Below are 12,729 nucleotides of genomic sequence, written 5' to 3' on the forward strand. Positions count from 1 at the left end.
CACATACAGTCGGCCCTCTATGTCTATAGATCTTTTTATCCATGGATTCAATCACCCATGGCTTCAAAATATATTTTTTAAAATATACATAATCCAAAAAGCAAACCTTTGAACTGAAATGGTGGCTCAGTTCCTAACATATATTTTAAAAAAACATATCTGCAGGGATCCAAAGATCTTTTGTATTGGAAATGTTAATGGGTTTATGTCAAAATGAAAAAGAAATACATGCATTCATTCTTTTGAAAAAAGTAGCTGTTAAGCTAACAAAGAATATTTAATAGCTTGAGATGACTGGGGGTTGCCAGCTTCTGTCCACACACAGAACTGGCTTATGGGTTGGATTTTGCAAGTGGCTGATCAGGAAAAACATTGCTGGTATATGGGAAGCTTTGGGAAGAACTGGCTTTAAAGACTAGCCTTATCTACCTGGTTTCCTATGTTCACTGTGTAGATTTGTAAATCAATAAATATTAGAAAAATAACATATCTTCAGTATGTCTGGTCACAAGAGAACTTTTCTCATCAAGGTCTGTCTTCCAAAAAATTCCTCTGTTTAGAGAGGAATCAGAATAGAATAATAAAATCATAGACTTGGAAGAGATCACAAAAACCATCCAGTCCAATCCCCTGCCATGCAGGAATACACAATCAAAGCGCTTCTGACAGATGGCCATCCAGCCTCTGTTTTAAAACCTCCAAAGAAGGAGACTCCACCAGCATATTCTACTTTCAAAATCAAGAAGTTCTTCCTAATGTTTAGGTAGAATCTCTTTTTCCTGTAGCTTGAATTCACCGGTCAGTCTCCTAATCTCTGGAGCAGCAGAAGACAAGCTTACTCCAACCTCAATGTGACATCCCTTCAAATATTTAAACATGGCTATCATATTACCCCTTAACCTCTCTTCTCCAGGCTAAAAATGCCCAACTCCATAAGTCTCTCCACATAAGGCATAGTTTCTAGAAATGTCACCATTTTGGTCACCCTCCTCTGGACATGGTCATCTGGACACACTGATATCCAAACCCAAAAGAACATGAGGATCAAACACTGTCAGAGAAAGCAAAGCTGCCATACCTCACAGTGATGTGTGCTTGGAAAGGTTAGTTTCCTGGACTGCAACTTCAAGTATTTCCTACTGATGTCTATTAGCTAACTAAGTGCTTGAGGTCCATATGTCCAGGCCACTGGCCTCTACTGAGGCAACCTTATGTGTACTTAGCTGCCTCCCTTCCAGAGTGTGTTAGTTTTCCCTCATCACAAATCAGACCAATTACAAGTTTCCAGCACTTTGCTAAGATGTTATAAAAAGGACAATTACAATGAAAGGAAGATACAAAATTATTTCTTACAATTAAACCATAATTACAAAGAGTGATGGCAAATCAAGAGAATGCCTGACCATAAGGACCTTAATTAAATCGAGAAAGAAAGACGTGGCAAGACAATGATCAACTAAAATTCCAAATGAACTGATTGAAATTGTTTAAAAATGATAAGGTGAACACATTCGTACAAACATCCTATTAGCAATTAGAAACCAGCGATAAAAGAAATAAAGGGAAAGACTAACAATGCCCCGCATTAAAGACAATGAAACAGTATAGTTAAAACCAAACTGTTCAACAATCTCTGTAGAAGCACTGGAATTGCAGATGTTTGGTGGCACACCAATTTGTTCCTAATTGTCTAGTCTGAGAAGTAACTCACTGGGGCATGGACTGTGTCACCATATTAAATTGGAGAGGACTTCCCAAGTCTCAGAAACTCAGATTTTGCAGCTGGATTTCCTACACCAAGGAGGCCTATTGGGCTGTTTCCAGCTGCAAGATTCTATTCTTCTAAGTCACCAATTGCAACTGGCATTAGGCACTAGGCACTAGCACACTTTGGCAGAGAAACCTAAGATCTTGAAAAAATACAAAGCCCAGGATTCCATAGGATGGACCTACAGCACCTAAAATAGTGTCAAACTGCACCATTTCTGCCATTTAGAATAAAGCAGACATTAACTTAAACTTACAGCAAGTCTATGTAGTCCTACTGAACACAGAACAATTATACATCTATAACTCTAGGTTAGGCATCTGCAACTGGAATACTGGTTGTTGTTGTGTTGTTTCCAACTTATAGCGACCCTAAAATGAACCTATCATAGGGTTTTCTTAGCAAGATTTGTTCAGAGGAGGTTTACCATTGCCTTCCCTTGAGGGCAAGAGCAAAAATTGTAATACTGAATAAGATCTTCCTTGGTAAAATTACTTGCCTCTGTTTGCCACACTCCCATACCTGGGCCGCAAGCTGTGTTTCTGACTTTATGAATATTCTTGTATTCTCGTGAATCCCCCGATTCCCCATGTTCCTCATAAGGTCTAGAATGAACCTCCATCTGGACCCTCTTTAGAGACTAGCATGCATCCTCTCTTAATTATTGATTTGTTCATTATAACTGCATTGGCAGGGCAATAGTCGCCTCTCCGTGAGCCAGGTTTTCATCCATAACTACGCAGGGACTCAGAGGGGTGGCATAAAATCTGGCACAAGGATTGGGGGGAGTGAACTGCAGTGGGGGGTCTGACTGTGGGTTTCTTGGCTCTCACAGCTGTGCCTCTATGCTGCAGCCAAGGCCTCGTGGACCTGGGAAGCAAAGAGTATTTTTGTTCTCCGTTTACTGTGCCTAATTTCCTTTGGCTTCTCTCACAGGCTGAAGATGGCCCCATATGCCATGGGAGGAGCTCTCCGGAACTGGAAGGGGCTTCCCCCCTTTTCTCCCTCCTTCCCCTGTTCTCTTTAACAGTATCGCTTCTTAATGTGTCAAGCGGAGGCTTGGGGAACTTGGCACGCTGGATCAAAACACAATTATGCCATCGAGCACTGAGGCTGCTGTCATCTTTGCACAGGGAGAGATTAGATCCCACGTTTTAGTGATGGTTAACGATTTTTAAAAGCTGCTATTGAAAAAGCATGCATACATACACACGCGAGCACACACACACACACACACACACACACACACGGGGATGCAGATGCTTTGGGGGAAAGACACTTTGTCTTCTTGTTTCCAGCAGTGGTAATATACCTGTCACTTTATCTCTCAAAATGGGGGGGGGGGATTGGGGGAAATACTTTTTGGGGAAAATATTTTCCTAAATAAAGAGTCAGTTCATCACTGATGCTACTTTGGGCCCTTTTTAAAACCTATCGATATCTTTTAGAGCTAATCTAGATATCCTCTGATGCTGGCAGGCATTTCTGATTCTTCTACAGCAGTGTGAAATCAGCAATGAAAATCGGTAATCAAACCTTCTGGGAGCCTTCAGTAGCATCACACCTGTAGGCCAGAGCTTGGAGAGGTTACATTGTTGGACTACAGCTCCCAGAATCCCCCAGTTAGCTTGCAGAGCTCTAATATCATGGATTCAAATTACATGGGTTCTAATTTCAAGAAATGAGATTCTACACAAACACTGGGAAGAATGTATTGACTGCCAGATCTATCTGAGAGTGGGCCTGGAAGAGTGGTTGACTCTTCTTTGGAGATCTTTAAATAGAGGTTGGATGGCTCAGATGTGCTTTAGTTGTGTATTCCTGCATGGCAAGGGTAGGGGAAGATGGCCCTTGCAGGCCCTTCCAAAACTATGATTCTATAATGGCTGAAAGGCCTGTGAGAGTTCTTATCTCCAGTGTGAGACTGAGAGAAGGTATCCTTTTTTCCTGTAACTTGTGCAAATCTTTGCACAAAATGGGTCTCTTTGCAAAGCAGAAAGCATATGCAAATATAGCAATGACAGAAAGACTGCCTGCTGTATGAAACAAGATGCAAACAAGCCAACTGAAGCTATTAAGGTTTTTTTATTTTAAAAACTTAGAAGTCCACACAGGAATCATTTTGGTGCATTTTGTGCAAAATTTGTTCTCCCTGATGCAAGAAGTCAAAAAGAACAGAAAGCACCTCATCAGCTGGAAGGCTTGATGAAAAATTGTATTGTTTCTTCTTCTTGTGCATGGGAACAAACAAGCAACAATTTATATCCCTAGTGAGGCGACCCAAGAAATCAATGAAATGTCATTTGACTCTGCAGAAGAGAGGTGAGTGTTGAAGTCTGACTAAATCTTCTGCTTCTGAGAATTGGTAACTAGGAATGGATGGGAATTTCATTTGGTACATCTGTTGATAAAACCTTTCCAAAATCTATACTTATCTTTATGGAGTCAGAGAGAAAAAAACATGAGATTTTAAAAAATGTGAATGTGGGATAGTTTTGATGATCTAGACAGAAAGGTTCTAATATTTAGTTTAGAAGACCCCGGCATTGAATCTTTCTGTATTTGACCATGTTTGTGGTTCTGAATCAATTTTAACACCAACATGGCAGAGAGATACAGAGCAGCATGGACAGTTTAGCCAAATGATGGAGTTGAAAATGTGTTTGTTTTTATTTCTTAGGAAAGAAGTTTGCTAGATTTACAAAATTCATCACTAAGAATCAATTAAGCCAGAATGAAGGCAGTTTGATATTGCTTTAACTGTCATGGCTCTATGCTGTGGAATGCTGGGATTTGTAGTTTTGTGAGATATTTAGACTCCTCTGTCAGAGAGTTTTGGGGCCACAACAAACTACAAATCCCAGGATTCCATAGGATGGAGCCATGGCAGTTAAAGCGGTGTCAAACAGCATTATTTCATCAGTGCAGATTGGACCAAATATGATAGAAAGAACTGGAGGGTTTTTAAAAAATATCCCAGAACTGCTTATTAACTTCTGATCTACTCTGCTACTCTTTGTCCCATTTATTCTTCAGCGCTTGCCTGTAGAGCCTCTACTTTTTAAAATGATCTGCTCCAGAAGCTTTCCTAGTATTGACATCAAGCTGATGGGTTAGTAGTTGATCAGATCAAAAACATCTCCTCCCCACATTTTCTGAATATGGACAAAATATTCACTCTCCTTCTGTTATTCCTGTTCTCCTGTTATTATTGACAGACTTATTTTTGAGAAGCCTGTGCTGGCATTTGGTAAGTCCAGAACTTCTCTTGTTCTCCAAAATTTTTCAAAGATCTCCAACCACGTCTCCGACATCACAGCTATCAGTTCCTTCAGTACCCTTGGATGCAATTCATCCAGCCTGGGAGACTTTAATTCGTTCAAAGTAGCTATGTATTCCTGTACTACCACTTTACCCATTCTGTCCATCAGTCTTCTTACTGCACCAGTTACTTTATTCTTACCAGTTAGATCACTGCTTTCCTTTTGAGAGATAAATGAGGGGGGGAAAGGTACTGAGCAGTTCCACCTTCTCTCTGTCCCTTTTTAGTATTTAACCATCTTAGCTATGTAGTAACCCTATTATTTCCATACTCTTTCTCTTCCTTGCAACATAGTCAGAAAAACTCCTTGATCTTATTTTAAACCTCTCTAGCTAGAATAAGCTTATTTTGAACTCTACCTTTTCCAGCTTTCCCCCTACAAGAACAGACTATTTGTTTGAATTTCTCTTTTGCAACTACTCCTTTCTTTGATTTCTTGTACAGTGGATACTTCCTATCATAGAATCATAGAATCATAGAGTTGGAAGAGACCACAAGGGCTATCCAGTCCAACCCCCTGCCATGCAGGAAATCTCTGGGGTTAGCTGCTGGGGTTTGGTTGCAGGACTCCCCATAGATACCAAAATCCGTGAATGCTCAAGTCAATAGTACACAATGGTGTGCAAAATGGTGTCCCTTATATGCAATGGCACAATCAAGGCTTGCTATTTGGAATGTATAACTTTTAAAAATATTTTCAGGTTGTGGATACTTGAATCCTTGGATAAAGAATCCATGGATATGGAAGACTGACTGTATATGTCTATTTTAAACCTTGGGTCACTTCAAGGAGTCATCTTTACCTACTCAGGCATCTTGTCCAGCATTATTAGCATCCATTTATTAGGTAGAAGATGTCAGGAAAGAGCTTAGAGCTTCCTGGCCCTCAGCCACTGGCTATTTTCCTCTCTTGGAGAAAAGAGCTGTGTATACTATGTGGCCTCTCTTGTACACTCAGCACATGGTAACACCCTGCACATGAAGGGTGCTACCATATTGCCAGTCAAAGTAAGACAGAAGTACCATATCTGTCAGACTTCTGTAAGTGAAATGGAAGCATTGCTATTTCCTCAGTCTGGAATGTGTCTTGGATTGGCCAAGACTGTGAACTTCTATGCCAAAGGATATTGTGTGGCTAAAAGAGAGAAGATTAAGGGCCTGAACAGACAGGGCAAAATAAAGCTGCTTTGGGTCACTTTGGAGGTATGCTGTTTAAATGACACATCCATCTTAAGAGGCCAGAAGCTGTGTCAAAGCTGCGCTCCAGTCCTTAGAACGCATGCAGCATTTAAACCACATACCTCCCAAGTGACCCGAAACAGCTTTATTTTCGCCTGTCTGTTTGCGCCCTTGGGCTCATTAAAGGTCCTTTTACACTCTCAGGCCATTAAGGTCCAGGTCAATGGCCCTTCAAGCTAGGCACAGGTTACAGAAACTCTTGGAGACAAGGAAAGACTCCTCCACACAGAGATTCAGGTGAGGAGCTAGCCAAGGTGCTGGAAGCTCCTGACTGGCTTGCCTTTGCCTAGATTCATCTCATTTGATGGTTTATCAGACCAACCAGGACAGATCTTCGATGGAGCCAGTTTCCCTAGGCCTGAGAAACAGGACCAATGGAAGATTCTCCCCTTTTTCCTTCTAAGAAAAATGGAGACATTTCTTTTCTTATCCAGGGGATAATCATTGTACTCTGGAGTTGTGGATGATATGCCAAGTCATAACTTAGAAATAATGAAATATGCACTTTCATGATCACTTCAGAACTTTCTACCTCTTAATATGGGCATAGGCATCCATGTGAAGCCCTCACCTTAATTTCAAGCAGGCCTCAAGCTAACAGTTTGTATCTCTGGAAGGAAAAACATGCCCCTTTCTGGATAGCCCTGAGAGTGAGGAGAGAAAGGAAGAGGTGTCAGAAAAAGAGAAAGAGAAAGCAAGGGGGGGCATGGTTGTTCAATACTTTTACAGTCTTAACTCCATCTGCCAATGATGTGACCCCACACACTGCCGTATTGTGGCATCTGATACATTGTTCCTGAGGGAATGTGACCCCTTGCAAAAAAATAAAACCTTGCTCAACCTACACTTCAGTCACCATTTGTGTGGCAAAACTAATTCACATTAGTTCTATGAATTAATTGTGTGCAACTGAAGATATTCTGACATTTTGTTAATGGAGTTTGGATTCCCTACTTATCCCAGGGCCAGAACAAAGCGTCTCTAGGTCAATAAAGTTTCATCTGAATTGGACTTCTCTTTTGTTCTGAGATCCTCTTGGGAAACTGAAGAGCCCGATCTTGAGAAATTGTAGTGTGTAGGTTAAAAAAAGGAGCATGAATACACCATGGATAGTGACACTCCTAAGAAGCAAGCAAGTACGGCTCTTCTTTTATAGCAGAGAAGAGCAGAATGGAGATTGGGATCTTACTGCAGAGCTCTAGATGCTTTGCAGTAGATTAGCGAGGATTTTTGACTCATTAAAAAAAAAACGCACAGCAAAATTAAAACATCATCCCAACAGCAAAATGTTGTGGTTTGCACAGTGATCAGTTCCATCATGTACAATGCGCCCTGTGCCCCAAGTGAGTATATATATGATTGCAATGTCAATTGGGTTACTGTAGTTCAGCTATCTAGAGTGAAGAGATCCAGAGTAGCTCAGATTTTGCATCAGGAATGTGCAGTGTAAATCTTTCCATGTGTAGCTGTGCATTCACCAGGCTACATGTATAAACCTTGTTTTTAATGACTGCATGCAACCAAACAAAAACACTAAATGGGCAACCAAGTACACAAACACATGTACACATGTGCAATGGCATTACATACATGACCCCACTGCTGCAAACATGAATTGAATGTAGACATTCTGCATCTGGCAAAAAAAGCCCCAAAACAAAACAAAAATCGCCACCACCAACAACAGCAACAACAAAATGCCCAACTGCTTCCATAGGGAAGCATAGATAAGAGAACAAAAAGATTTCAGACTTTAAGTTCAGCTCTTGTCATTAACATAAAATAAAATTTTCCCACTCTGAGCATTGATCTATTATATTATGCCTCCTCTGCTTTTGAGAAGCTCAGGAATCCACAGATATGGTTATCCTGTCTTTGTTTCCTAAGAACCCTGGAAGGTCAGCTGAGATAGTATCTCTGCAAGGGATATTTGGAAAAGAGTATCAACCTGCCCAAGGCTACTTAGTGTACCACACAACCTGGCAGTGATTTAAATCCTGATCTCTAATCCCCGTTGTGTGCCTTCAGTTCATTACCAACTTATGTCAAGCCTAAGGTGAACCCTATCACAGGGTTTTCTTGTCAAGATTTGTTCAGAAGGGAGTTTCCATTGCCTTCCTCTGAGACTAAGGGCACCCAGTGTGTTTCCATGGACAAGTGGGGATTCAAACTTCTATCTCCTGCAGTTGTAGCCCAACAACACAAAACACTACAGCAGAGCAGCTCTCACATCTCCACTACAGCTGGCAAATCTGGTTCTCCATTACATGACACAAAGAGCTCTTACTTCAGTAGGTATCACCATAGTGATCTCCAGGACTCAGGACTGCAGGGCAAAAGAGAGACAAATGTGAAAAATCAAGCAAACAAAGGTTCTGGTGGGCACTGAAAAAACAAACAAACATCAAATACTGATGCAGTAACTCAAAATCAGGAACCTAAAAACATATAATTCCAAAGGAAGATGCATCCTCCTGCACCAAAATAATAGCAATCAATTATATTTTAAAAGCCCATCTGAATTGAAATTTAAAAGCCCTGGGTGGAAAGGAACATTTTAAACTGATGCTAAAAAGGTGCCTTCATAAGGGCACCTAAAAGTTAGGGCGACATCATAGAGAAGGCCTTCTTCATCATAAAGACACAAAGGCACCGTATATTGCCTCCACTGAATATTCTCATCTGAAGATCTTAATGTGCAGAGTGGATGATATGGGAAATCCATCCTCTTCACTGCAGCTTTTCATTAACAAGGTTTGTGTGATTCACAGCAGTTCCCCTCTTAGTCACTGTGCAGCTATTGGACGCACCTAATTCTATCTTTCAGCATTTTGTCTGTGCGTACATCACTTTGGAAGGGCTTAGCTCTAAAAAGCAATGTATAAATACTTTGAATGATAGAATGAATAGAGAGGTGAATGATGTATACATTAGTTCGATTTATATTCTCATTTTCTCTGCAGAAGTCAAAGCAACATATATGGTTCCTTTCCTGCCCCCTCCCTCCCCGCCAAATCTTGCAACAACCTGTCGGGTAAATCAGGATGTGGTGTGTGTGTGTGTGTGTGTGTGTGAGAGAGAGAGAGAGAGAGAGAGACTGAAGCTGATGGACTCGCTGAACTTAGTGAGTTTCATATTCCAAGTGGCATCTTGACCCTAGATCTTTCAAATATAAATCCAACACTCTCACCACACAGAGCTCCTTACATACTGAAGAGGATTGAAATATTTCAGTAATTAAATAATGTAAGTATTCTAATTATTTTGGTTCTCCCAGTATGCCACACTGGTTGTTATAGGCACACAAGAGAATACTGACTACAGTACTACAGTGGTTCTCAACTTCTGGTCCTCCAGATGTTTTTGACTTCATCTCCCAGATTTGCTCATCATTGGCCATGCTGGCAAATGCTTCTGGATGCTGAAATCCAAAACAGCTGGAGAATCAAAGGTTGAGAACCTCTGGTCTACTATGTTTCCAAGGTCCAGAATTCTGCCAGCATGTTCAACACTGGTGGTCCAAACAACAATGCACAACAGAACAGGATGTTACTGGAGTGGATACTTGCAGTGGCTGGGGATGGAGGTCTGCCCTGACTCTGGGTGGTGTTGTCCAAACAGTTGCTCTCTTGAGCCCTAGGTGAGTGAATGCTGCCTCTTTCCTTCCAGTTATGCAATGGCAGCGGGACAGTTCTTTGTTGTCATGCACCTTTAAATCATTTTTTTTTACTTATGATGACCCTAAGGTTAACCTACCATTGGGTTTTCTTGGCAAGATTTGCTCAGAGGGGTTTGCCTTTGCCTTCCTCTGATGCTAAGAGAGTAGGACTTGCTTAAGATTAGCCAGATGGTTTCTGGGGCTTAGTGAAGATTCAAACCCTGGGGTTCCAGAGTCCTAGTCTACCACTGAAACCATTACACCGCTCTGAACAGTGCCAGGGCACAATTCCTCCCCAGGTTACTGACTGACTCTGGAGGTGTAACTTGCCACTATCAAGCTGTTGCTGTGCAACTGTGGAAAAGATGCTGCAGAAGGTATCTACCCTTGGACAATGCCTGAATAGGTATTTATGCGGGCATGACTCTTGCTTATGCCAGCACAAGCCAGGGGATTCTGACCTGTGTGCTGTATAATTGTACTATACAAAAAGAGTAGGGCATCTTCCCTCAACTTGGTGTTTCCTAGATGTGCTGGATTACAACTTCCATCACCCCTAGATAGCCTGTGCTTAGTTCTTGTAGGTTGAGATGATAGGAATTGTAATCTGGGGTGCTTGAAAGGCGCCAAGGGGGGAGGTGTTGCTGTGGTGGACCAATACAACCTCAAAAGGGAATCTTCATCGAAGCATCCATGCCACATAGCATCTGTACCTTTCACAATGCTAGGGCCAACTGAACATCAAGGCCATGAGAGTGCCCCCTGCAGGATCAGTTGAGGGAAGGAGCAAAAGCTAAGACAAATCAAAGCAAGTGCTGTCCCCACAGCAGTGTTCTTGTTCCCCTTGTATTTTTCTCCCAAACTTCAGAAGGAAATGATATTGCAAGCAAAGTTCCACATCCTATCTCTCCCCCAAGCCTTGGGAATAGCTGGAAGGCAGTTTTTGAAGTGGTGTCTGCTGTATAAATTTCCTTTTCAAGTACGCTGGGAGAAGATGCCCACGTGTGCTGCAAAGAGATTGCCTTTTGCAAACAGATCAGCCCTCACCCTGGAGAGACTTTTAAAAGGGACGTGGGTGGAAAAGGGAGAGAAAGATGTGTGCAGGGGTGACTCTTGGGAGGTGCATGACTAAATTAAGGATGCAACAAGGACCGCAGAGGGTTAATCCCTAGGCAGCTGGTGGAGGTGGCAAAAGTTGCTGTTGGCTCCAAATCAGTTCTCAGCAGATGCCGGCTGACCTTAGAAGACAGGGCAACAAGAGAGGGAGAAAGTGGCCTCAATGCTGCTTTCTTTGTACAGACTTCCTCTGCCAGCAAGGAGCAAGCCAAGAGAGAGAAAGCATGAAATTTTCTTCACTGAACAGAGGTTTCCTTTTCCTAGAGGACCTTGGGAATTGTAGTTCTATGAGAAGGTCTAATGGAGCTCTCTAATAAAGCATCCTCAACAACAGCACCAAACTACAACCCCCAGGATTCTTTCAGGGAACCCACCACAGGTGATATAAACTGGCATTCTTGAGTAATGCTATCCTTGGATGGCATAACAGAGCTTTCAAAAGTGGAAGATTATTATTTTTTACTTAAAGGTCTGTACTGGAAGATCATTCTCAGTCTCTTCAACCTATCTGCAAGCTCCCAAGCAGGGCCTTCAGATCAGGTGAAATTATATAAAAAGGTTTAAATAGGCAAACAGTCCCTTGAAGTCAAAATGACTAAAATGAGACGGTCAGACTTTGGACATATGGGAAGACAGGACTCTAAACTTGAAGGCAGCAGGAAGAGGGGAAAATCAGACTAGAAGTGTATAGATTCAGTCAAAAGAAGTAACAGCCCTTAGTTTGCAAGACCTGAGCTGCGCTGTTGGTAACAGGAGTGACTTGGAGGTCTCTCATTCACAGGGTCACCATAAGTCGAAGTTGACATGACAGCAATTAACATCATCCACAACAAATAGATGAAACCCAAAATCAGGTTCTAAGCCATTTAGAACTTCAAAGATAAAAAAGCGCCACAGTGAATTAGGTCTGGAAGTACAATGTTGGCAAATGCAACTAGTGCAAAAATGGTGTTAGGTATTCAGACTTTTTGTGCAACCTCCATTAACACCTGAGCAGCCAAATTTTGCAACATTTCCAACCCTTCTTCAAAGACAGTACATATCAAATTCATTGCAGAAATCCAATCTGGGTGAATGTGTAAACAACATCCTCTCATGGGGGTCACATGCCATCACAGTCCTCTCACCCAGTTTGTGTCAGAAATTGTATTAGTTAGGCACCAATTCCTTGTTTCTTTTCTTCCCAGAATACTAAGTCCATAGAGAGAATCCAAAGCAATAAACAGGTCTCAAAGACCAGAACCTTCTTGTAGTCAGGTCCTCCAGGAGAGCCAATATATCTCCTTTCATTTATTGTGTTCGTTCCCTTACTTTCTCTACATCCATAGCTGTTGCATTTATTGTCTGTGTAAAGAAGTCACATCCCACTGAAGACTGGTTCAAAGAGAAGGTGGGTGCCTTCACCAGCTTTCCCATTCCTTCAGCTGGTGCTGTGTCTTTGAAATCAAGAGGCAAGACCTTTACACACTTACACACTTTAGGGAAAATTGTAAATCTCCCTTAGCAGAAGAAAAGAGCCCATTTACGAAGGATCTGGGGATTTTGCCTGCTGCCTGGGAGGTATTTACAATGAGCTCTAGGGGGAAAGTGGGAACTGCAACAATGTTATCAATTCATTATAGAGGA

The sequence above is a fragment of the Sceloporus undulatus genome, chromosome 6 (assembly GCF_019175285.1).
Source record: "Sceloporus undulatus isolate JIND9_A2432 ecotype Alabama chromosome 6, SceUnd_v1.1, whole genome shotgun sequence".
NCBI classification, from domain to species: Eukaryota; Metazoa; Chordata; class Lepidosauria; order Squamata; family Phrynosomatidae; genus Sceloporus; species Sceloporus undulatus.